This window comes from Phyllobates terribilis, unplaced genomic scaffold (genome assembly GCF_046119375.1).
Source record: "Phyllobates terribilis strain yellow unplaced genomic scaffold, ASM4611937v1 Scaffold_11__3_contigs__length_659146591, whole genome shotgun sequence".
Lineage (NCBI taxonomy): Eukaryota > Metazoa > Chordata > Amphibia > Anura > Dendrobatidae > Phyllobates > Phyllobates terribilis.
The window spans coordinates 507065345-507093149 of NW_027362771.1; the positions used below are offsets into that span (position 1 = coordinate 507065345).

At 44.2% G+C, this 27805-nt stretch overlaps 1 protein-coding gene across 4 annotated transcripts in view; it reads left to right on the top strand.

The window, feature by feature from the left end:
• The window catches only part of ADD2 (adducin 2), a 311888-nt gene that overhangs the window by 212980 nt on the left and 71103 nt on the right, over positions 1-27805 (top strand). The window contains exon 1 of one of the 4 annotated variants that reach the window (XM_073653586.1): positions 25719-25823. The exons of the other annotated variants lie outside the window; for them this stretch is intronic. The gene's annotated coding sequence lies outside the window, so the exon portion shown is untranslated. Of the gene's footprint in view, positions 1-25718; positions 25824-27805 lie in introns of those variants that run through there. 4 annotated transcript variants of the gene reach the window in all.

Below are 27805 nucleotides of genomic sequence, written 5' to 3' on the forward strand. Positions count from 1 at the left end.
AGGAGACTGGGGGTTTAGACTTGCGGTTGGAGATATGTTATTGACGTTGACAATTCAGTCTAGCTTCTTATAGATCTAATTTGATGATTTATGGAGAAATGTTGGCTATAAAATGTGCATATATTTGAGATATTTTGCCATATATGGTATTTCTTAAAAGTCAATATCAGTGTAAAAAGAATCGTTACCCATCTAAAGGGACAATTGTCCCCAGAACAAACCAATTCAACTATGGGAGCTAGAGAGGACTTATGTGCCCCATTCATGGGTTGGTATGGGACATACTATAGGCTAATGCAAATTGAAACAATATTCATAAAACACGTAGTATATAACCAGGCTGAGAACATATCTCGAACAGCTTCTAATGTTCTCCCAGTGACAAAAGATAATTTAGAACAGTGGGATACTCCTGAAAATATAAAAACAACAAGAAATCGGAGTAACGCTGAAGCCACCAGGGAATAAAATGTAAAAACATATTTATTAAGAATACTTAAAAACAACATACATATATACATATACAGTACAGACCAAAAGTTTGGACACACCTTCTCATTTAAAGATTTTTCTGTATTTTCATGACTATGAAAACTGTACATTCACACTGAAGGCATCAAAACTATGAATTAACACATGTGGAATTATATACTTAACAAAAAAGTGTGAAACAACTGAAAATATGTCTTATATTCTAGGTTCTTCAAAGTAGCCACCTTTTGCTTTGATGACTGCTTTGCACACTCTTGGCATTCTCTTGATGAGCTTCAAGAGGTAGTCACCGGAAATGGTTTTCACTTCACAGGTGTACCCTGTCAGGTTTAATAAGTGGGATTTCTTGCCTTATAAATGGGGTTGGGACCATCAGTTGTGTTGTGCAGAAGTCTGGTGGATACACAGCTGATAGTCCTACTGAATATACTGTTAGAATTTGTATTATGGCAAGAAAAAAGCAGCTAAGTAAAGAAAAACGAGTGGCCATCATTATTTTAAGAATTGAAGGTCAGTCAGTGCGAAAAATTAGGAAAACTTTGAAAGTGTCCCCAAGTGCAGTTGCAAAAACCATCAAGCGCTACAAAGAAACTAGCTCACATGAGGACCGCCCCAGGAAAGGAAGACCAAGAGTCACCTCTGCTTCTGAGGATAAGTTTATCCGAGTCACCAGCCTCAGAAATCGCAGGTTAACAGCAGCTCAGATTAGAGACCAGGTCAATACCACACAGAGTTCTAGCAGCAGACACATCTCTACAACACCTGTTAAGAGGAGACTTTGTGCAGCAGGCCTTCATGGTAAAATAGCTGCTAGGAAACCACTGTTAAGGACAGGCAACAAGCAGAAGAGACTTGTTTGGGCTAAAGAACACAAGGAATGGACATTAGACCATGGAAATCTGTGCTTTGGTCTGATGAGTCCAAATTTGAGATCTTTGGTTCCAACCACCGTGTCTCTGTGTGACGCAGAAAAGGTGAACGGATGGACTCTACATGCCTGGTTCCCACCGTGAAGCATGGAGGAGGAGGTGTGATGGTGTGGGGGTGCCTTGCTGGTGACACTGTTGGGGATTTATTCAAAATTGAAGGCATACTGAACCAGCATGGCTACCACAGCATCTTGCAGCGGCATGCTATTCCATCCGATTTGCGTTTAGTTGGACCATCATTTATTTTTCAACAGGACAATGACCCCAAACACACCTCCAGGCTGTGTAAGGGCTATTTGACCAAGAAGGAGAGTGATGGGGTGCTACGCCAGGCCTGGCCTCCACAGTCACCAGACCTGAACCCAATCGAGATGGTTTGGGGTGAGCTGGACCGCAGAGTGAAGGCAAAAGGGCCAACAAGTGCTAAGCATCTCTGGGAACTCCTTCAAGATTGTTGGAAGACCATTTCCGGTGACTACCTCTTGAAGCTCATCAAGAGAATGCCAAGAGTGTGCAAAGCTGTCATCAAAGCAAAAGATGGCTACTTTGAAGAACCTAGAATATAAGACATTTTCAGTTGTTTCACACTTTTTTGTTATGTATATAATTCCACATGTGTTAATTCATAGTTTTGATGCCTTCCGTGTGAATGTACAATTTTCATAGTCAAGAAAGTACAGAAAAATCTTTAAATGAGAAGGTGTGTCCAAACTTTTGGTCTGTACTGTATATATATATATATATACACATTTACAGTAGGTACGGAAAGTATTTTGTCTTTGTTTCATTTATGCCATTTGGTAAATTCTAAAAAGTTCATTTTTTTCTCATTAATGTACACTCTGCACCCCATCTTGACTGAAGAAAAACTGAAGAAAAACAGAAATGTAGAAATTTTTGCAAATTTATTAAAAAAGAAAACCTGAAATATCACATGGTCATTGGAGTCCAGCTGTGTTTAATTAAACTGATGGGACTTGATTTGGAAAGGCACACACCTGTCTATATGAGACCTCACAGCTCACAGTGCATGTCAGACCAAATGAGAATCATGAGCTCAAAGGAACTGCCCAAGGAGCTCAGAGACAGAATTGTGGCAAAGCACAGATCTGGTCAAGGTAACAAAAGAATGTCTGCAGTACTCAAGGTTCCTAAGAGCACAGTGGCCTCCATAATCCTTAAATGGAAGAAGTTTGAGACCACCATAATTCTTCCTAGACCTGGCCATTAGGCCAAAATGAGCAATCATGGGAGAAGAGCCTTGGTGAGAGAGGTAAAGAAGAACCCCAAGATCACTGTGGCTGAGCTCCAGAGATGCAGTATGGAGATAGTTGACTTTGTGGAACTTTCTCCTATCACTGCAGCCCTCCACCAGTCAGGCCTTTATGGCAGAGTGGCCCGACGGAAGCCTCTCCTCAGTGGAAGACATATGAAAGCCCGCATAGAGTTTGCTCAAAAACACATGAAGGACTCCCAGACTATGAGAAATAAGATTCTCTGGTCTGAAGAGACAAAGATAGAACTTTTTGGTGATAATTCTAAGCTGTATGTGTGGAGAAAACCAGGCACTGCTCATCACCTGCCCAATACAATCCCAATAGTGAAATATGGTGGTGGCAGCATCATGCTATGGGGGTGTTTTTCAGCTGCAGGGACAGGACAACTGGTTTCAATTGAAGGAAACATGAATGCGGTCAAGTACAGAGATATTCTGGATGAAAACCTCTTCCAAAGTGCTCTGGACCTCAGACTTGGCCGAAGGTTCACCTTCCAACAAGACAATGACCCTAAGCACACAGCTAAAATAACAAAGGAGTGGCTTCAGAACAACTCTGTGACCATTCTTGACTGGCCCAGCCAGAGCCCTGACCTAAACCCAATTGAGCATCTCTGGAGAGACCTGAAATTGGCTGTCCACCAACATTCACCGTTCAACCTGACAGAACTGGAGAGGAGCTGCAAAGAAGAATGGCAGAGGATCCTCAAATCCAGGTGTGAAAAACTTGTTGCACCATTCCCTAGAAGACTCATGGCTGTACTAGCTCAAAAGGGTGCTTCTACTCAATACTGAGCAAAGGGTCTGAATACTTATGACCATGTGATATTTCAGTTTTTCTTTTTTAATAAATTTGCAAACATTTCTACATTTCTGTTTTTTTTCAGTCAAGATGGGGTGCAGAGTGTACTTTAATGAGAAAAAAATGAACTTTTTAGAATTTACCAAATGGCTGCAATGAAACAAAGAGTGAAAAATTTAAAGGGGTCTGAATACTTTCCGCATCCACTGTATATACCACATAAAGCATTAAGGTAATATATAGGGAGGAAATGGAAACATGGAAAAAACATGCAAGGAGCAACACAGTCTAATATAGGGTAAGGAATAGCACCATAAAACCAGGAATACAGGGATCAGTAAGGGGTCATAGACCAGTCAAATGGTGCCCATGTAAATACAGGTGCATCTCAAAAAATTAGAATATCATCAAAAATTTGTCAATGTCTGCCTTCTGAACATCTGTCAAGTCAGCAGTCTTCCCCATGATTGTGGAGCCTACTGAAACAGACTAAGGGACCTTTTTAAATGCTTAGGAAACCTTTGCAGGTGTTTTATTTTAATTTACTGAGATAATGACTTTTGTGTTTTCATTGGCTGTCAGCCATAATCATCAACATTAACAGAAATAAACACTTGAAATAGATCACTCTGTTTCTACTGACTCTATATATGAGTTTCACTTTTTGTATTGAAGAACTGAAATAAATTAACTTTTTGGTGATATTCTAATTTTGTGAGATGCACCTGTACAAATGAGGACCCCCATCTGAAAACCAGAAGCAAACAATCAGCTTTAAATCAAAGCCTGCTGATGCTCACCCATGTTAGACCCAGACCGTGAATGTCCTCCTTGTCGCCCCTGACGCGCGTTTCGCATTTGCTGCTTTCTCAAAGGGGTGCAATAGTGTAATAGAGCTTGTCCTGTGGTGTGTACAGTGTCTCAATAAAGTGCTGCAAGTTCTCAAGTATCCGCACTTTCCTGCTGTATGAACTTGCTAAAACAGTGAATGCGTGAAAGGAATCACATGAGCACTTTATGCACTGATTGACTAAAAGAGGAACGAGCCGGTGCGTGCTATCTGTATATATTGCATGTCTTTTAAGCCTGAGCCAGAGTCAATTCTTGCATAAATTGTGAACTTCTTGCCCCGGTCCAGCATCCATCCAGAAAATGTTGAATGCTATTTTCTTTCTGCTCTAAAACCAGTCCAGTGCCACAAGTGATGCGCTGGATGAACGGGAAGAATCCCATAGAAAACTATGGGAACAATTCCTACATCAGTTTCGCTGTGGCATTTTTATACCACACTGGAGGGAAAAAAGGCGAATGGCATGGAAACGATGCATTACTTAGCAGTCAGCATATTGAGGGTTCTTCAAAGGGGTTGTCTCAAGATGGAGCTTGATAAACGCTCTTGGCCTCTGGCTTTCTGCTTGGGGTGAGTGGGTGTGTGCTCCTGAAGTTGGACAGTTCAGTCCAGCGGCATGGTCGCGCTGTTAGTTCAAACAGTTCTCTCTTTGCCTCTGTAGCATGGGAGAAGCACAAGGAAGGGGACTGAGGCTGCTCGGATCTAGCTGGCCTCAGAGATACTAGCAGGCTCTATATAGCCTGCTCGCTCCATGCCAAGGTATCCAGGTATCTAGGCCAGGCTGGGACTGCAAAGGTGGCCAGTAACCTAAGTAACAGACTCCACACTATAAAACTGAAAATCCCTCCATTCTTAAGAACAAAGAGGATTTTTAATAAGGGGTTTAGTCATTTATAAACTTGAGACAACCCCTTTGATGAGCACGGACCCACCACTAAACGAGGCTTGGTCACCTCTCCTGATTGGTCTGTTGTAGTGAATACTTGCATTCCCTTAAAATGTAACCACAGAGCATGTTTTTTTAAATTCTGCTCTACACTGCTCATTTGTCAATTCTCCTGTATGATAAATGTGGCAACTGAATGGTATAATTCCACTTGTTAAATGGAATCATCAGTAAAAGCAACTACCCCAAACTGCATATATTGGGCATTACATATTACATCTACTATCTGTTGCTGTATTCTGGAAAAGTTAATATGCAAATGAGGCATTAAGTGCTCTGGGCATGGCAGAGCACTTAAGGAGTTTCTGTCTCCCTAGGTTGTTTCCTCGCCTAGCATCAGCCATTAGCTTGATTGATCACTTGCTGCTTGTGTGACATCAGGAGACAAGCAAGAAAATCAAACTAAAGAGACTGGTGCTGGGCAAGGAAGCAACTAATGAGGCAGAGGCTTGTCATGCCCAGAGGACTTAATTGGTCATTTGCATATCAATGAAAGTGCTAATTTCTTGGGAATGCAACAACAGATGGAAGATATAAACGTATCCATGGTTTTATATTTCATAGATCTGCATCCCTATATATGCAGTTTGGGGGGTTTATCTTACTGACAGACTGCCTTTAATAAAGTGAGTCCCTTTATACTCTGAGCATGCTGTTACACATAGTGAATCTCAGCCAGCATGCTGCTATCGTGGCTTGTCCCTGACACAGTGCTAATAGTAGAATTAGTGAAGGTACACACTCTATCGGCATAGGGACTGGTATTATCTAGTTGTCATATTATTCGTCCTTTTCCAGGAGAAACAATACAGGAACTACACAATGCAAAGTTCTAAAAAAAAATGTACTCCAGCATTGGCAAGTCTTGGGGACCATAAGTATATTCCATCCTTTCAAGGGAATCCGTCAACAGGTTTTTGCTACCTCATCTGAGAGCAGTATAATGTAGGGTAGGTTTACCCTGATTCCACCGATGTATCACTTAGTTTACTGGGTGCAGCAGTTGTGAGGCAATCTGAGTTTTTAGATGTAGCAGAGCTCAGAAAGCTAACCCCGCCCACAGAACAGCTTTCTGTGTGCATTGTCTATTGACAGTAAGCTGCTAATCAGTTCTGGGGATGTGGTTGGACCAGGAATCATGCAGGCACCAGTCCGGGCAGTAATAATCTCCTGGTGATTATTATTATTATTTATTTATATAGCGCCATTAATTCCACTGTGCTGTACATGAGAAGGGGTTACATCCCAAATACAGATATCACTTACAGTAAACAAACTAACAATGATAGACTGGTACAGAGGGAAGAGGACCCTGCCCTTGCGGGCTTACATTGTACAGGAACGGGGAAGGAGAGAGTGAGTTGGGGGGTTGTGGTAGCTCCGGTGTTGAGGTGGCAGCAGGCAAGGTCATGGCAGGCTGTAAGCTTGTTTGAAGAGATGGGTTTTCAGGTTCCGTCTGAAGGATCCAAATTTGGCCGATAATCAGACTTGTTGAGGCACAGAATTCAAAAGGATGGGGGATATTCGGGAGAAATCTTGGAGGCGATTGGTTGAGGAACGAATAAGTGTGGAGGAGAGAAGGAGGTATTGGGAGGACCAGAGGCTACGTGAGGGAATATATCAGGAGATTAGTTCAGAGATGTACGGAGGAGAGAGGTTATGGATGGCTTTGTAGGTCAGTGTTAGTAGTTTGAACTGGATACGCTGGGCAATTGGGAGCCAGTGAAGGGATTTGCAAAGGGGATAGCAGTGGAGTAGCGAAGTGAGAGATGAACTAGTTGCGCAGCAGAGTTAAGGATGGACTGGAGGGGTGCGAGAGTGTTAGCAGGTAGGCCACAGAGGAGGATGTTGCAGTAGTCAAGGCGGGAGATGATGAAGGCATGCACAAGCAGTTTAGTAGATTGAGGGTTGAGGAAAGCACGGATTCTGGAAATATTTTTGAGTTGGAGTCGACAGGAGGTGGCAAGTGCTTGGATGTGGGGTTTGAAGGACAGGGCAGAGTCAAGGGTTACTCCAAGGCAGGTACTGGGGAAAGTGTGGTATCATTTATTGTGATAGAAAGATCAGGTGGGGAAGATGCGCGAGATGGGGGAAAGATGATGAGTTCAGTTTTGTCCACATTGAGCTTGAGGAAGCGAGAGGAGAAGAAGGAGGATATGGCTGATAGACATGCTGGACAGCAGAGAGGTGACATCTGGGCCAGAGAGGTAGATCTGGGTGTCATCAGCGTACAGATGGTATTGGAAACCATGGGATTTTATGAGCTGTCCCAGGCCAAAGGTATAGATTGAGAAGAGTAGGGGTCCTAAGACAGAGCCTTGAGGGACTCCAACAGAGAGGGGGCGGGATGAGGAGGTAGCGTGGGAGTGGGAGACGCTAAATGTGCGGTTGGAAAGGTATGAGGAGATCCAAGATAGGGTAAGGTCTTTGACGCCAAAGGAAGAAAGGATCTGTTGTAGAAGGCAGTGGTCAACTGTGTCAAAGGCAGAGGACAGGTCAAGAAGGAGGAGGACAGAGAATTGTCTGTTCGCTTTGGCTGTAAGTAAGTCATTAGTAATTTTGGTAAGGGCAGTTTCGGTGGAATGGTGGGGGCGGAAGCCGGATTGTCGGTTGTCGAAGAGAGAGTTAGATGAAAAGTGAGAGGAAAGTTCAGCGTGATAAAACATTCATAAGTAAGTAAACAACAGCACACAGCCTAAAAAGTGACACATCTTTGAAACCATTCTCTCAGCCCCTACCCCATGCTGTTCTCAGATGACATAGCAAAAACTTGCTGACAGATTCATTTTAAATATATATTTTTGTTCATATGGTTATTGTCTATCAACAAAATATTTTTCTTCGATTTTTTTTTATGCTTATTTTTATGCAGTTTCACTTTTTTAAAAAAAAAAACGATGCCTGTATTCCTTTTTTGTGAACACACAATTTTAATCTTTGCTTCATGTACCTTGGAAAATAAAATGCACTTTTTTGGACTTCATCTGTGAGCTGGATTTTTCTGCTTTCTCACTTTTTTTTACTTTACTCTCGTAAATAGCCACAAAAAAAGCCAAAACTAATGTAAGTGGATTAATAAGGTTAATAAAGGAGTCTGTAAATAATGTCCATGTCTGCCCTGCAGCCCTCACCCTCCCATCAATCCTCATTACCTCCCCTGAGTCCTCTGCACAGAGATGCTCTAACGGTTATTAATCTTCTCTCTAAGAGGACGCAGGGTGGAGCCGCAGACGACCGCGTTATGTCCTAAGAGAACAGCCATCCCCAATGGGAGCTGCTCCTACCTAGCAACACTGAAGCCAGTTTTCTCTATCATGGAAACAGCCCGGGCTCCTCAGCTCCTAATCTGCCATGGATGCACCATGCCGCCTGGCACTGCCCTCCCTGCTGCTTTACTGTTGTATAATGTCACTTTAATAGCCATTAATTACACTCTGAAAATAATGTCTTCAGGTCCTTAGGCACAAGTGCAACAGCACAATCCCCAACTGGCACAATAAATGAATAGCCGAGAGTGTGATTGTGACTCATTCCAAAAGGTTACGCATAACCTTCTCCCTTGTTCCCATTTTGTGGCGACGTTACTTTTTGTCTGAACAGTTTAATTGCTGGTTTTCATCTAGTGGTTCCTCCCCCCATATTGCTGCTATCTGCTTTTTGCACACAAGGACATGTATTAAAGGGAATCTGTCAGCAGGTTTTTGCTACCTCATCTGAGAGCAGCCTGATGTACGCAAAGGGAAGCTGAATCCAACGAGGTATCACTTAGATTACTGGGATCTACGATTCTGAAACAATCAGAGCTTTTAGATTTCGCAATGAAGCAGAGCTGAGAAAGCTAACCCCGCCCACACCAGGCTCTGTATATACAACGTCCATAGACAGTGTGGGACCAGGGCTCACAGACCCGCTAGACCCATGAGAAAAAAATTAAACAGCCTTGGATAACCCCTTTAAGAGTAAGTTTACGTGTTATGTGTTTGGTGCTGTTTTTATCTGCAGCAGAATCTGCTGTAAAATCCATGTGTTTTAGTGTGCATTTTGCAGCAAATTTCACCCTTTACATTGCAAGGGTTGAAATCGACTCTGATTCTGAACAAAAAATTGACATGTTGCACATTTAAAAATCTGTACCTCATCTCACTTTTCACGCTGAAATGGCAGCAATGTAGAGATGAAATTTGTTTAAATTGTATCTACTTAGCTGGTACTGTATCATTATTATTATTATTTATTATTATAGCGCCATTAATTCCATGGTGCTTTACATGTTTAAAAGGGGTATTCATAGCAAACAACAAGTACAGTAATTTGAACAAAAACGAGTCGGCGACTGGTACAGGAGGAGAGAGGACCCTGCCCGCGTGGGCTCACAATCTACAAGGGATGGGTGAGTATACAGTAGGTGAGGGTAGAGCTGGCCGTGCAGCGGCATGGTGGAACGAGGGTTACTGCAGGTTGTAGGTTTGTTGGAAGAGGTGGGTCTTCAGGTTCCTTTTGAAGGTTTCCACGGTAGGCGAGAGTCTGATATGTTGTGGTAGAGAGTTCCAGAGTAGGGGGGATGCACGAGAGAAATCTTGTATGCGATTGTGGGAAGAGGAGATAAGAGGGGAGTAGAGAAGGAGATCTTGTGAGGATCGGAGATTGCGTGCAGGTAAGTACCAGGAGACTAGGTCACAGATGTATGAAGGAGACAGGTTGTAGATGGCTTTATATGACATGGTTAGGGTTTTGAACTGGAGTCTCTGGGCAATGGGGAGCTAGTGAAGGGATTGACAGAGGGGAGAGGCTGGGGAATAACGGGGGGACAGGTGGATTAGTCGGGCAGCAGAGTTTAAGATAGATTGGAGGGGTGCGAGAGTGTTAGAATGGAGGCCACATAGCAGGAGGTTGCAGTAGTCGAGGCAAGAGATGATAATGGCGTGCAATAAGGTTTTAGCAGATTCATGGTTGAGGAATGTGCGGACCGGGAAATATTTTTGAGCTGGAGTCGGCAGGAAGTGGAAAGGGCTTGGATATGAGGTTTGAAGGAGAGATCAGAGTCAAGGTTTACCCCGAGGCAGCGAGCTTGCGGGACTGGGGAGAGTGACAGCCATTGACTTTGATGGATAGGTCAGATGGGGGGATTGAGCGAGATGGGGGAAAGATGATGAATTCAGTTTTATCCATATTAAGTTTTAGGAATCTAGCAGAGAAGAAAGATGAAATAGCGGACAGGCGGTGTGAGATTCTGGTTAGTAAGGAGGTGATATCAGGTCCAGAGAGGTAGATCTGTGTGTCGTCAGCATAGAGGTGATACTGAAAGCCGTGAGACTCTATGAGCTGTTTTAGGCTGAGGGTGTAGATGGAGAAGAGCAGGGGTCCTAGAACTGAGCCTTAGGGAACGCCGACAGATAGGGGGCAAGATGAAGAGGTGGTGTGTGAGTGGGAGACACTGAAGGTCCGGTCTGTTAGGTATGAGGAGATCCAAGATAGGGCCAAGTCGGTGATGCCGAGAGATGAGAGAGTTTGTAGTAAGAGGGAATGGTCTACTGTGGCAAAAGGCAGATGACAGGTCCAGAAAGAGAAGGACAGAGTAGTGTCGCTTGGATTTGGCGGTCAGTAGGTCGTTGGTGACTTCAGTCAGTGCAGTTTCAGTAGAATGGTGCAATCGGAAGTCAGATTGGAGGCGGTCAAAGAGGAAGCAGGAGGAGAGGTGGGAGGACAGCTCAAGATTAACGTGTTGTTCCAGTAGTTTTGAGGCATAGGGGAGAAGTGATATGGCGCGATAGCTAGACAGAGAGGATGGGTCAAGGGATGGCTTTTTGAGGATGGGTGTGATCGAGGCATGTTTGAAGCATGAGGGGAAGACATCAGTTGTTAGTGAAAGGTTGAAGAGGTGGGTTAGGGTTGGGATGAAGACTGCGGTAAAATTTGAGATGAGTTGAGACGGGATTGGGTCTAGTTCACAGATAGTGAGATGTGACTTTGAGAATAAGGAGTAGAGTTGAAATGCTTGAAATTCACATGAAAATCCACACCAGATATGCATATTGTGAACCCAGCCTAAAGGTCATTACGGAGTCTATGAGGCCAAGTCATTAAAATTAGTGTTGTGCACGCCAGGCTTAATGAAGGATTCGCTAGAGTACAATGCGCCAAATTCATTAAGAAACACATGCCACTTAATGAATTGGGCATATCTAATTAGCGGCATGCACTTCGCCAGAAATGCTTCTCCGTTCAGGGATTCAAGGCTCTCACGCAATATTGCGCCTTGAAGTCAACAAGAAGACAACCCTACTTGGAACCAATCACTTGAGACCAAGATCGATTTCTTAATGTGACGCTAGTCACTACTTATCTAGGGGTAATATTTCTCCTTGCGGAGAGTGACGTGTTAAGCACGTCAGGTGAGGAGACTTTTAAAGCCGCAATGCTCCTCTGAGAAATATGTAAATTGTCTGTTCAGAGAGGAAGAGGACTAGAACTCTAGTGCCACATACAGGAAGTAGCAATCCTAGAAGTCAATAGTGACCCTTTAATGAGCCTTATCACATGATATAGGATAAAAAGCCAAGACCAGAAACACAATTAGTAAATTGAGTTTCTGGTCTTGGCTTTTTATCCTAAGTCATGTGATAAGGCTCGTTAAAGCATCACTATTGACTTCTAGGATTGCTACTTCCTGTAGGTGGCACTAGAGTTCTAGTCCTCTTCCTCTCTGAAGAGACAATTTGCAGTCACTACTTACACATGCCATGAGTTAAGGAAGTCAGTGAGTCCAAGGTGGGTACGTGATAAATAGAGGGGTGAGGCAAAGGTGTAGTCTGGTCACAATCCGGGGTCAGAATTCGAAGAAGGTAGTGGATCAAGACAATGGGAATAGGCAAAGGCAAATCCAAGATCGGTCAACAAAGATCAAAATACTAGAGCTCAAAGTACAGCGCAAACACACACCAAACTGAGCAGAGCTACAACTGGCAGAGATAAGAGGTAGACAGCCAGCTAAATAGTCTGAGAATCGTTACAGGATAGAAAGTGAGGAAGCCAGGCGGCAAAGTGATCCAGGAACCGGTTGGTTTTGCCTGGAGGGTGACACACCACTACCATTTGCAGGAATAACAGTTTGAAGAATCTAATGGTATAGACCTAAAAGGAGGAGGACATAAATGAGGGTATTGGTGGGATAACCTGGAAAGCACATTGTGATAAAAGGAGCAGACCAACACCTCCACCTTGTCTGCTCTCAGGTCTGGGCGTATGTGAAAACTGTAGCCAACCATATGAGAGAGCAGAAGCAGCAGTTGTGTCTGATTGCTGGATCCAGGTTTCAATGAGAGCCAGAAAGTTAAGGGAATTGGAAAGGAAGAAGTTGTGGATGTAGGGGAGCTTGTTACACACTGACTGTGATTTCCAGAAGGTACAATTAAGAGAGACAGGAGAAGGCATACACTGAATGTTAATACAATTAGCAGGGTTTCTATATACAACAGAAAGAGTTATATTTACAAGTGGAAGGAGGGCCACGGTTAGGGGAGATGTCACCAGCGACTAGGAGAAGGCAACTAAAGAGAATGAGCAGGTGGTTCAATGATTTGTGCAAGCATTTTCTGCACTGTATGGTGGTAGTAAATGGTTTGGAGTGTTTCCAAGATGTAAGTAGAGCGTGATAACTAAACATGGGAGAGGGGGAGAAGAGAGGGGCTGATATGGAGAGAGTGCACAGTGTAAAGGGTGGTAGAGGTGAAAGAAAGCAGAAGCTAGAATATAGATGAGGCAAAGAGATATGGAAAATACATTATGCAGCACAATTGAGCAAGAAGCATGTTTGTTTGGATATCTTGCATTGCTTACCTATCTCCTATCCAACTGCCATGTTTAACTGCATACACTTCAATGATATTACACTTAGAAAGATATTGCACAAAGGTATCCAGGACACATACTTTCCCTAGGCCAGATCTCCATATATAGGGAATTATCTCTTAGGATCTAGGCCCAATTTAACTTGTTTAACAATTAATAAACTAACTAGAGACATGAGCAGGCAATAAATATTATGCAAAGATAAAGCAAACATCCATCCTGGACAGAAGAGGCCATAAAACATCAAGTGATTGAGATCACTTTTAACATTTAAAAATAGACACAAAAACAATTAGTATATACCAAAAATGAAATCTTGCAATAACAAGGGGAGATGTGCACACTTGATGGGTTAGACAGCAGAATCAGTGAGCATATATGTGTATGAAGAGAAGAGAGATGAGTACTATCTTCATGCTTAACTTCATACACTTTGACGATATTGAACTTAGACAGATATTGCCCAGAGATATATTACTGAAAATCAAACCTAATGTTCTAAGCAAAATGCTACTTAAATCAATTGTCTCTCTGTACAGCTATTATATTCTTAAGGGAAACTGTCAGGCAATTCATGCTGCTCAAACAGGAGGCTGCTTGATTGCAGCCAGGTATAGTATTCCTTGAAAGGCTCTGACGTTGAAGTTCCAGCTGGGGACCATTGCCAGAGACCAGACTGGTGCAGCCCCCGGACGGCCCTTTCCAGCGCTGCTACAGCTGACTGTCAAGTCTTTCCCTCGCCTGTGCATAGCGAGAGAACTGTCAATCATTTGCAGCAGTACTGGTGTCAGAATTCCTGTTGTCTTTCTACAGTTTGACCACTAGTGGATGCTAGTGTTCACCTTAATAATTGTGCTGCAATCCCACTCCTTACCACTGGAGGCTGCTGTTGTGTTCTGCAATTGCCCTTTACTAAGATGGCAGATTCTGAACCTGTGGGATCCATCTTGTTTCCTGTTTGGGCCTACTTAAAGCCGCATGGATCTCTCACTCATTGCTTGAGTATTGTGTCTAACTGTTAGCCTAGTTCCACTCTCTAGCTCCTGAACATTCTTACCCAGACTGTTCTCAACTATCTACAGATTGTTTCCTACAACTCCTTTGTTATATCCAAGTACATCTATAACCGCTTGCTGTTCCTGCTCATGCACCTTCGGCCACTGGTTTCCAGCAGTACTACGTCAGTATCGTAACAACTGGAAAGAGCCAGCCGGATACATCCCTAGACACAACAACCTACCTAACCGCGAAGATTAGCACCCTAAATGTATATAAAATTCCGACCTCACTACCCGTTGATTCACCCAAGAAAACGTAGAAATCCTTAGAGTCAGAAATACATGTCCTAAGATAACTACACCTCAATCCCATAGAGCACATAAATGCTTGCAACAACTTATAAAGAAAGTCCAAGATATAGAAGTATGATGTCAAATGGGCAGTAATTTCAAGATAATGTATGATACTACTGATGAAGTGAATCATCCAATGCCAGCAAAGTGCCAACTAAACAAATAGGCGTCAATCACTGGCGGTCATACATTATACATGTGTTATTGCTGCCACATAATAAAGGCATACTTACAACTCAGCAGTGCTAATATATATACAGCCTTAACTGGCTTCAAAATAAACATCTACAGACTATCTTCAAACCAGTAGACTTCATAAGGCAAATCTTCAGATCATACTGGTTCATACATCTTGTCTCAAATCCTTGTAGATGGACCAGTATAATCAATTTGGCCTGTTTCTCCCTGACCCTCTCTAGTTGATTGAGAGGTCTCTACCTATGTGCATGCATGAAAGAAAGCTGTCAATCAACTGTAGCGGGGCAGAAATAAGCACCAGACTAGTCAGGTCTCTGCCTCTAGTCCCGGCTCTCCCTATAGTCCCGCAAAACTTTGTTTTGCCTGTAACACCGCAGGGTTTCAGAATAAAACATATACAGCTATAATACTGCTGCCAGACTCTGATTCATGCTGTAAGTGGTTCAGGCAGCATGAATCTAATGACAGGTTCCCTTTAAAGCTTGATTTCTCAGTGCTGGGACATCAGACTACTACAAAACAGGTATAATTTTTAAGACTCACACAGCCATATCTCTGGTTTCAGTAGTAAATTCATCCTGACAGGTTCCCTTTAATCTGGGATTATTGGAAAGTATAGGTGACGGATTAGTATAATATACTGCTCAAAAAAATAAAGGGAACACTTAAACAACAGAATATGACTCCAAGTAAATCAACCTTCTGTGAAATCAAACTGTCCACTTAGGAAGCAACACTGATTCACAATCAATTTCACATGCTGTTGTGCAAATGGAATAGACAATAGATGGAAATTATTGGCAATTATCAAGACACCCTAAATAAAGGAGTGGTTCTGCAGGTGGGGACCACAGACCACATCTCAGTACCAATGCTTTCTGGCTGATGTTTTGGTCACTTTTGAATGTTGGTTGTGCTTTCACACTCGTGGTAGCATGAGACGGACTCTACAACCCACAGAAGTTGTTCAGGTAGTGCAGCTCGTCCAGGATGGCACATCAATGCGAGCTGTGGCAAGAAGGTTTGCTGAGTCTGTCAGCGTAGTGTCTAGAGGCTGGAGGCGCTACCAGGAGATAGGCCAGTACACCAGGAAACGTGGAGGGGGCCGTAGGAGGGCAACAACCCAGCAGCAGGACCGCTACCTCCACCTTTGTGCAAGGAGGAACAGGAGGAGCACTGCCAGGGCCCTGCAAAATGACCTCCAGCAGGCCACAAATCTGCATGTGTCTGCACAAACGGTTAGAAACTGACTCCATGAGGGTGGTATGAGGGCCCGACGTGCACAGATGGGGTTGTGCTCGCAGCCCAACACCGTGCAGGACGCTTGGCATTTTCCACAGAACACCAGGATTGGCAAAGTCGCCACTGGTGCCCTGTGCTCTTCACAGATGAAAACAGGTTCACACTGAGCACATGTGACAGACGTGACAGAGTCTGGAGACGCCGAGGAGAGCGATCTGCTGCCTGCAACATCCTTCAGCATGACCGGTTTGGCAGTGGGTCAGTAATGGTGTGGGGTGGCATTTCCTTGGAGAGCCGCATAGCCCTCCATGTGCTCACCAGAGGTAGCCTGACTGCCATTAGGTACCGGGATGAGATCCTCAGACCCCTTGTGAGACCATATGCTGGTACGGTTGGCCCTGGGTTCCTCCTAATGCAGGACAATGCCAGACCTCATGTGGCTGGAGTGTGTCAGCAGTTCGTGCAAGATGAAGGCATTGAATCTATAGACTGGCCCGCCCGTTCCCCAGACCTGAATCCGATTGAGCACATCTGGGACATCATGTCTCGCTCCATCCACCAACATCACGTTGCACCACAGACTGTCCAGGAGTTGGCGGATGCTTTAGTCCATGTCTGGGAGGAGATCCCACAGGAGACCATCCACAACCTCATCAGGAGCATGCCCAGGAGTTGTAGGGAGGTCATACAGGCACGTGGAGGCCACACACAATACTGAGCCTCATTTTGACTTGTTTTAAGGACATTACATCAAAGTTGGATCAGCCCGTAGTGTATTTTTCCACTTTAATTTTGGGGGTGACTCCAAATCCAGGCCTCCATTGGTTATTAAATTTGATTTCCATTGATGATTTTTGTATGATTTTGCTGTCAGCACATTCAACTTTGTACAGAACAAAGTATTCAATGAGAATATTTCATTCATTCAGATCTAGGATGTGTTATTTGAGTGTTCCCTTTATTTTTTTGAGCAGTGTATATTAAATGCACTTCTAAGTGCAGAAATGAGGAAGAGTGCTGGAGACAATCTCAAGATTATCAGATTTTCTGGATTACCAAACACCAGACTGAAGGAGTCTTGTCGGGATAACTTTTTCTATAATCTCGAATGCAGCATATACAGTAGACATTGGAGACGGGTATCCAACTTGCCCTCTCAATAAGTGAAAATAGAGAGCTGATCTTTAAAGGGAATCTTTCATTACTAAAAATAATATTTACCTGCAGAAATATGGCTAATCTGCAGGTAAATAGTGTTAAAATTCTGCATTGCGCCCTTAGGGCAGAGTCAGATGGCCATATAAAAAGGAGTAAGATCGGAACGCAGTGCACGGACTGGGCAGTGGCTCTTCCGACCCAAAGGTGCCAACTGCATGTAAAGTACAGACCAAAAGTTTGGACACACCTTCTCATTTAAAGATTTTTCTGTATTTTCATGACTATGAAAATTGTACATTCACACTGAAGGCATCAAAACTATGAATTAACACATGTGGAATTATATACTTAACAAAAAAGTGTGAAACAACTGCAAATATGTCTTATATTCTATGTTCTTCAAAGTAGCCACCTTTTGCTTTCATGACTGCTTTGCACACTCTTGGCATTCTCTTAATGAGCTTCAAGTGGTAGTCACCGGAAATGGTCTTCCAACAATCTTGAAGGAGTTCCCACAGATGCTTAGCACTTGTTGGCCCTTTTGCCTTCACTCTGCGGTCCAGCTCACCCCAAACCATCTCGATTGGGTTCAGGTCTCATGACTGTGGAGGCCAGGTCATCTGGCGTAGCACCCCATCGCTCTCCTTCTTGGTCAAATAGCCCTTACACAGCCTGGAGGTGTGTTTGGGGTCATTGTCCTGTTGAAAAATAAATGATGGTCCAACTAAACGCAAACCGGATGGAATAGCATGCCACTGCAAGATGCTGTGGTAGCCATGCTGGTTCAGTATGCCTTCAATTTTGAATAAATCCCCAACAGTGTCACCAGCAAAGCACCCCCACACCATCACACCTCCTCCTCCATGGTTCACGGTGGGAACCAGGCATGTAGAGTCCATCCGTTCACCTTTTCTGCGTCGCACAAAGACACGGTGGTTGGAACCAAAGATCTCAAATTTGGACTCATCAGACCAAAGCACAGATTTCCACTGGTCTAATGTCCATTCCTTGTGTTCTTTAGCCCAAATAAGTCTCTTCTGCTTGTTGCCTGTCCTTAGCAGTGTTTTCCTAGCAGCTATTTTACCATGAAGGCCTGCTGCATAAACTCTCCTCTTAACAGTTGTTGTAGAGATGTGTCTGCTGCTAGAACTCTGTGTGGCATTGACCTGGTCTCTAATCTGAGCTGCTGTTAACCTGCGATTTCTGAGGATGGTGACTCTGATAAACTTATCCTCAGAAGCAGAGGTGACTCTTGGTCTTCCTTTCCTGGGGCGGTCCTCATGTGAGCCAGTTTCTTTGTAGCGCTTGATGGTTTTTGCAACTGCACTTGGGGACACTTTCAAAGTTTGCCCAATTTTTCGCACTGACTGACCTTCATTTCTTAAAGTAATGATGGCCACTCATTTTTCTTTACTTAGCTGCCTTTTTCCAACCCCATTTATAAGGCAAGAAATCCCACTTATTAAACCTGACAGGGCACACCTGTGAAGTGAAAACCATTTCCGGTGACTACCTCTTGAAGCTCATCAAGAGAATGCCAAGAGTGTGAAAAGCAGTCATCAAAGCAAAAGGTGGCTACTTTGAAGAACCTAGAATATAAGAAATATTTTTAGTTGTTTCACACTTTTTTGTTAAGTATATAATTCCACATGTGTTAATTCATTGTTTTGATGCCTTCAGTGTGAATGTACAATTTTCATAGTCAGGAAAATACAGAAAAATCTTTAAATGAGAAGGTGTGTCCAAACTTTTGGTCTGTACTATACTTCTATGGAGATTTCTCTGTATTGCTACAACCTTGTGGAGGGTTGCACCAAGTGTGAACGGACAACAGAGTGGTGCATGGGATACTTCAATTGCAAGTACAGTATATGTCTCCAAATGATATTGATGCGCCCCCTGGGGCGTGGGGTACTCGGTGCCGGGCCGGTCGTTGCTAGGGGAGATGTCACAGTGGGGGTGACCAGGTCCGTGACCCTGGGCGGTCAATCAAAAGGGGAATATTTACAGGGGATTTATAGTTCTTATATACAGTTCGTGACGCCACCTGTGGAATGCGGCTAAAGGGAGCCGCCGCTGCGGAGCAGGTCCTCTGGGGCTGGTGTGAATGCAGCACAGTTGGTTTAGCTCTCCACAAGCTCCAGTGTAGAGATGTTATGGATGTTGCTGAAGCAGTTGTAGTGGAGGGGGTGATGGTGCAGCCGGAATAATTCACAGAGACAGTGGGGTGCAGTCTTCGGGGTTTACTCACAGTTGTTAAGTTCCCCAGGTTACACTTTCCGGACTACGACCTCCCACGTCGTGCTGCGTATATCTGGCAGGGGTTCAGCAAACTCCCAGGTGTTTCAAGAGTGCCTGACAGGACCCCGTTCTATATGACCTTCTCAGCCGTCTTTCTGCGCTGGCCCTCACCCTTCTTGCCCTGCGCCTCGCCAAACAATGTCCCAAGCTGGTATCCTCGGATCTTTCTGGGCAACCTGGAGTTCCCTGGATCCTATGTGGTTACCTTTTTGGCGACTTGAGTGCGGATGTGGCAACTGCACCCTGAAAGTACAGAAGCCTCCAGTTTCTAGTTGAACTTTGTAATTCTCACTAGTTAGGGGCCGGTCCCTTCTGCGGCTTAATCCCTCCACCGCCTGGCAGATTCGGGCGTACGGGTGTTAGAACCCTCCTGTTAGTTTTTGCTATCTTGTGTTTTGCGGTCACGTGACCAGCTGCCTATATATTCCAGCTCTGCCCTTCTGGCTTTGCTGGACTTCAGTGTTATTTGCCTGTCTCTCTAGCCAGGTGCTTTGGTGCCTATCTCTGTCTAGTTTGCTTGGTCCTCTGGGACCTCTAGTACTTTTTGTCAGTTTGTCTTTTTGCTCTGCAACAACTTCTGTTAGGAGGTGTCCCATTTTTGTCCCAGTCCTTAGTTCTTTTAGGGACCCCTCCCTTTATTCTATAGGTCTCCGTTCAGACTAGCCGAGGACGAAGGCGGGTCTGTTCACAAGGAACAGGCTGCCCGCTACATCGTAGGGATTCAGCTTAGTCTTACTGTAGGGACAGCTTTTCCCATTCTTTCCTTAGTTTATGTTGCAGATCATAACAACGGTTGGCCTCCAGCACTGTGCGTACCCCTGGGATCCCTTCTACGTTCCTGGAGCCTTTCTCCTGCTCCTCTCTCTCTCTCTCTTCTTTCTTGGGCCTCTCTGGCCAGGCCCTCCTCCTGAGCAGAGCTCCTGCAGAGCTCCTACAGAGCTCCTGCTCCCAACTCTTCCTCTCACTGAAGACCCTGACTGGACTCAACTCCCAAGATGGCTTCCCTCTTTATACTATTCCTAACCAGTGCTCCCCTGATTTACTTCCTCCACCCACACCCACTACCTGGTTTCCCCTACTTTGGTTCCCCCCACTCCAGCCAGGGATAGGGCTCAGCAGGAAAGCGATGCATCTTGCCCCTCCTGCTGGTCTGGAGTAGTGTAGTGTTGGATGCAGGTGTTAGGGTCCCGGGCAGCACTCTATCCTTACCTGAGGGTGAGATACCACACCTCTGGGTGAGATGCAGTACCTCTGTGGCGACTGAACCCTCAGGGGCGCCACACTGTTGCCTGCAGATATGTGGTCAATCTGCAGGTTAATAGCAATCTAAAGCTGTGTGGCCACTGTACTGATAGCATGGCTACTGGAAGGAAATTAATCTTATTCCTCCCGGCAGCTTATGGCTCTCAGTGATAGAGGTGCTTCCGGCACGGCTTCTGTAATCACTCAATATACAGTGAGTGGTAGCTGTAAGCATGACCAGCGCATTGACTGACAGCTGTCTCTGCAGCGTATCAGTGCAGAGCCGACTGTCAGTCAATGTACCGGTACATGTTCACAGTCATGCATGACTGAAACCTTGTCAGTACGCCTCTATGACTAAAAGCCGGAGGCTGCCAAGAGGAGTAAAGTTCATTTCATCCCTGTAGCCAGGCTTTCAGTGGTTGGGCTGCTTTAGAATGCTATTATCTGCAGGTTAATGGTGTTTGAGCACATGACAGGTTTCCTTTAATTCCTCCCTGTAGCGACTTTCTTCCCGTCATCGCAGTGGTGATGGAAGTGGTTAGAGTCACTGGTCACTTCACAGTCAGCGACCTGTAATCAAAGTGTCGGGGAGTGATTATGGAGACACGAGGGTTAATGGGTGCTCTCGTCTACTGGATTGGTTGTCTTTAGAAAGACCGCATGGACCGGGGCTCGTCCCACTGAACACCCATACTCCTTCCCAGTGGGCAGAACACTAAGACAACACAGGGTGAGGGTACCACACTCCGGTAAGACTTTATTGAGTCACCAACAGTTATCAGCATAACATTCCCAGCAAGAACACTGATGGTGCAAGTGACAGAGTCTCACTCTTCCGATTAAAAGCACTGCGAGTTTGAGGCATCCAGGGCCAACTACCCCAACCAGCAGCATCCCGCTATTGGAGGCACCCACAGAGAGCAAGTAGCAGCAAGCTTAGGAAGCTGACCGAGCACAGCGAAGTATGTGGACAGGTGGCCTGATTGTCCCAACCTGGTTTGTCAAAACAAATTCATGGGCTCAGTTTCGGGCAGTGGAACCAGCTGAAACCATGGTCCCTAGGCTGAAGTCCTGTAGAATCACACTAGTGACAGGAGCAGGCCCCTTTTATAACCCTCAACTCCCATTGCAGGGCATTTTCCTACAGGATTGGGGAGGAGATAGTCATGGCTGTTCCCTTATTGTTCGATTGTTCAATTAGACTGCATAATTGTCCTCCAAGTGATGCAGACTAATACACTGCAGGGGGCTGATGCAATCCGTAATCAGCAGGCATTTCACAAATTAGCATACAATTAGGGGCACCGGACAGTCTCACATGAAACAATGAATGGCTCATGTCCCTTGACTTACTGAACAAAGGAATATTATGTCTGGCATAATTAAGAATAGTTCATTCCCGCACAAGTGGCCAGACTGACGCTGAGTTGTCACAGTGATTACAGCACATTTAAAGTGCTAAACTGTAATCACTCCCTGCACCTTGCAGATGACTGAAAGTAAGCAGCTACAGGGAAGGTATAAATTCATTTTCTTCCTGTAGCTGCTTTTCTAGTAAGGCAGGCAGGATTTTTTCGGACAAGACAGGTTCTCTTTAAGAGCTGTAATGAATACAGCCACCCTTGCAATGCACGACCAGCTATTCATATGCTAAATGAAATTCTAAATATCATCTGTCTTGTCGCTATTTTTACTTTACTATGAGGCCGCGTTGTCTGAGACGGCTCCTATAACATCACATTTGTCGATAATGGTAAATTAGCTAAATGGTAGACATCATCTCCGTGAGCCCGTAATCCACATGTTTGTACCTGTTAGAAGACATCATGTTCTGTTTCCACCTTTTTGCTTGCAAAATAAATAGTTTAAATTAGAGACTGCAGTTAAGGGGGATGGGAATATAATGATCCTGTCTTTATTCTCGGGCAATGTAGGAACCTTGTACGGTGACTGCACTTTGGAGTCCTGCAGGGGCAAGCTGCATTTTGTTTGCTAATACGCTAGTATTAAAATGTCTACATGCATTAACCAAGTGGGTTTAAACTATTACAACTGCATCTGAAATAATCCCTAGGAAATTTGGGCTCTGGGACAAGGATGTGATAATCCCTCTGCTGCATGTTACTGCTGAATGATAAGGAGAACTTGGAGCAGAAACAGAAGTGGGTCAAGATGGCCTGATCCTTTTCTTATGAAGGCTATTCCATATCCTTGTAAGGGATCTCTGTCACAATGGCTCCTTCATAGCCATTGGCTGGGCCAACATTCCTGCTTCTTAAGGCCCCGTCACACTTAGCGACGCTACAGCGATCCCGACAACGATACGACCTGTCAGGGATCGTTGCTGCGTCGCTATGTGGTCGCTGGTGAGCTGTCAAACAGGCGGGCTCACCAACGATCAGGGGAGCAGCGACATCGTGGAAAGAATCTTTCCACGATGTCCTGCTCCTAGTTACCAGCCTGCTGAAGCAGGAGCAGGCTGGTAACCATGATAAACAACGGGTTACTAGGGGCACATGCGCACCTAGTAACCCGCTATTTATCATGGTTACCACTCTGCTACGGTGAGCGGGAGGTTACCGCTCACTGTAGCAGAGTGGTAACCATGATAAACAGCGGGTTACTAAGTGCGCGTGTGCCCCTAGTAACCTGCTGTTTATCATGGTTACCAGCCTGATCGCTGGTCCCGCTGGTCACACACAGCGATGTGTGCTGACCAGTGGGAGGGCAAAGACCAAAAAATGGTCCAGGACATTCTGCAGGCTACATGGGAAATTTCTTTCTAAAGGACCAAGTGATGTAGCAGTCAAAATTCAGTTTATTGTTACAGTTTATCGAGGGTGGCCTGTAGATTGGGGGTCCAATGGCATTCGTAAATTTTCCAGCTTACTCACTGTATCTGTATATTGAAAGGCCTCAAAGGATTTTTTCAGATTTAAATTATGGTAAATGTTTGATCACAGGGGCAATAGACCATATGATCTGCAAGATTGAAAAGTCCTTAATTTATCAAACACAGTGCTGTAAAGATGAGAGTGTCTGTGTCTGGTACTGCAGTTTGTTATGGGACTGAGCTGCAGTACCAATCATAGCTTGATTCTGTGTAAACAATAAGGTAACCTTTTAGTGGGGGCCTCATTGATTAAACTTCCAATGATCCAACATAGATGGCCTATCATACGGATAAACTATCACTATGTGGGTCGATGCCAGGACTGTGGATTTGGTAAGCCAAACCACCAACTCCCCAATTTCCCGACTCCCGACTCCAACTCAGAGTCCACAACTCCGACTCCTCACTACTGAGCATGTACATAGAGTGCATCACAGATTTATCTCAACTAAGAGCCGAGATCCTTAGATCAGGAACAGAACAGACATTTATAGGACATTTCATAACTTTCCCAAATTCTTATGAAAACATTTACAGAACATCCTGCATTGTACTACTGTACCCAATTTATTATATATGTTAGGAGTCGGAGTCAGTCCTTTCTTTACTGACTCCAACACCAACTCCACCAAAATGGACACCGACTCCGACTCCACAGCCCTGGTAGGTGCACGGCACACATCCGTTTTCTCTCCATCTGAGAAAAAGGGTCCGATTGCGCTGAGTAGAGTTTGATCAGAGTGGCATCAGTTTTTCTCGGAGGTGGAGAAAACAAAAAAGTTTCTCTACCCTCTTCATTCTGTCAGTCTGTGAAAATCAAACCGCACTTGGATGTCATCCAAATGCGATCTGATGTTTTTCACAGACCCATAGACTTACATTGGCTATTTTGATCCGACACTCAATGCCTCCGATTTTTTGTTCGGACCACTTGGTCTAAGGAAAAACAATCGGGCATGTACACAGTCCCATAAAATATCATGGGTATGAGTGCTATCCGTCAAAATTACAGATAGCACTCTTCTGATATAATCGGTCATGTGCATGAGCCCTTTGACTCTGAAAAACTAATTGCAGGATCTGCCCAGAATAGTCTGAGTAGCTACAGGAGGATCAGGGCACCGGAGTTAATACAGCTATATTAGTAAGTTTTAGTTTCACCATTTCAAGCTGCTTTAACAATTCTTATTCTCTGGAACACCCCTTTAAATATGCTGTCTAGTTTGGAAAATCCATTTTCATATACCCCACTATAGTTAATAGAGGGAGTTTTCTAATTGTGACTTTTGTTAAAGGAGTTGTCCACTACTGGATAATCCCCTCTTAATAGCACCAGCCTGCAGAACAAAATAATGAAATGCATACTTACCTCCAGGATTGGCGCCACTCCTCCTCCAATTGTCTGCAGAAGTCACGTGACATAACAATGGCATGTGATCGGCAGGAGACACAGCGCCGACGTTGGAGGAGCGGCGCCGGTTGGGAAGTATGAATTTTTTCCTACAGGCTGGTGCTACTAAAAAGGGTTTGTCCAATAGTGGACCATCCCTTTAACTATCTAGAGAGGAGAATACCTATAAAGACCATCTGTGCAATTCACAGACTGACCACCGATCTCAATAAACTACATGCAACGCTTCATTTCTCCTGCAGTGCTGCTATAGAGAAAATTAACTTTTGCCGCCAGGTCTGCCAAAAAATTACCACCAATTGCTTATTTTTTGGAAATCATTCAAGCAAATAGAGATTTCCCTACGAAAACAACCCCTTCAAAGTTGTCCACTTTGATCAGAAAATGATATGATGATCACAGATTGTCTCTCCACTGTAATCCCTAGTAATCAGCTGTAAACAGCATGGAAAACCTGGCAGCAAGTGCCCAACTCCTCCTCCCTACAGCGCCATCACAGGGGAAATTAAGAATTACATGGTGCTTGTAGAAATGTCACTGTAATGTATAGACATGATGTGTAACCGCTGTCAGCACCAGCTCCTATCACACCCGCTATCTCCACTTCTATCCTCTTCTGAGATGTTTGATTTGGGTTTTTAAGATTCTTTGGAAGGGGGTGTTAATATGTGGGTGGAGTAGGCAATGGGTTTATCTCACGAAAACAGCCATCTGTCCTCCCTCCGTCACCAGATTACAGAGTAGATTCTGTGCAGAACTGTGACACATCTGCATCTCCATTCTCCATAGTGAGGACACATCACGTTCCCTCGTGGGACAGGTTGTCTACAGTACATGGATCTCAGTGACTGGGCCCCTTGTCTCTTAGTTTATCCCCTGAGTGAGTAATTGAAGCGTTGGGCTCCATATGACTGATCCATGATATTTTTCTGGCTTTATGGAATAAGATGAACATGAATTGTACTCGCATGTATATTTCAGGCAGGCATCGATGTCTTTATATTTTTAAGTGGATGGTATTAGACTTGGTTTTGCTCGTTTTTGTTTTTGTCTCTTTATCTAAATTGTGTTTTGGAAAAAGAAAAATGTTTAACTCCTGCAAATGCTGTGGTGCATATGATGTCCTGAACCTGTAACACTTAATATATGTCTCTCTGACTTTCTGCCACCTTTTATAGAAAAAAAATTGTAGACTTAAATGATATTTTCCTGGTTGGAAGACACAGGACGTGTTAAATACCTGCACAGAAACTTTTGTGATCACTGAGAGCTAGAAGTTAGATTATATACTTTATGGTTCCTTTCATGACCGGCAATGACATGTAGGGACTTTATGGTTTTGGTTTACTCATTATTGTAGGGTTATTGTCTTTCAGGTTTTGTTTTTTTTTTGTTTTTTTTTTTATACATTTGGATAAAACTTTTGATGCTGCATTATTTATGAACAGACCTTTACACTTTGGTCATCTAAGTTATTCTTGCTCTTTCTATATGGTCACCCATATTGTAACATTTTCAATTTTATGATAATGTATTTTTAATTTTAAGTTTATTTTCTCTTCTCTTTTTTAATATACAGTATATGTACATTGACTATGTAGTCAGTCTCTATTAGTTTGGTACAGTTTCTCCCATTATCATGGAGGCAATTTTTGAATCCATCATAGGTCATTGCCTTGTAGCGACATATAATGTACTGCAGTGTATTGAAATACCTTGTTTTTTCATTTTTCTTTGGTTTAACTTGATTTACAACATGACATGTGTTGCAGTGCACTACATTTTTTTCAGCGATGCCCGCCTTCTCTCAGGCCGGTTTCACACTTCTGACCTTCACTTCCTGAGTACGGACCGCGATGTCCAAATTGGCTGCGGCTTGAACTCTACAGTCTCAAAAGCATATATGACATTGTAGGGCTGTGAATGTTGGACGTGTGGAAGCAGTCAAAGCTATACAGAACTACTTCACACCAAGGCATCAGTGCACACCCCATTATGGGTCATTTCATGATTTACACATTTTGTAATTTTTCTGAATTTTCCCCAATGATAAATATCTTATCTTTTGCTGAGTTTTTGCAACATACATACTATACACACAGGGACGTATGATCCCATATTTGAATCCACCGGGTGAATAGGGGTAATGTGGATCTGTTTAGGGCTCACCCTCTCTACAAACACTTTAGCCATCAAAGTGGGGGAAACAGTCTCATGGGGTACAAAGCCCTGTTCAAATGCAATAATTGAGTACAATGGTGGACATAGACAGAAAAAGGCCCCTGTGCAAGAACAGTATATGGGCCCTTTGCAGTAATAGTTGCTTATAACCGAAGCTGCTTGATGCTTTGGAGGTAGATATGGCCTCCCTACCTTCTAGGCCTTTGTGCAGCTCCACGGGTTGCACTAATGTTATGTCCGCTCCTCAGGGGCAGGTATACTGTTGGTGCAGCCTGTGTAGCCGCACATGGGCCTAGAAGGCACTAATGTTATGTCCGCTCCTCATGGGCAGGTATACCATTGCTGCAACCTGTGTAGCCGCACATGGGCCTAGAAGGCACTAATGTTATGTCCGCTCCTCAGGGGCAGGTATACTGTTGGTGCAACCTGTGTAGCCGCACATGGGCCTAGAAGGCACTAATGTTATGTCTGCTCCTCAGGGACAGGTATACTGTTGGTGCAACCTGTATAGCACATGAGCCTAGAAGGTAGGGAGGGCCACATGTACCTCCAAAGCAGGTGGAATTGTGCATGATGATGATCTACTGGACTGCCAAGGACCCTTATATTGTTCTGGCACAGGGTCCTGTGTCCACCTCTGCCACTCCTGATTGAGCCGTTCTGCACACAAATTGAAGTTAT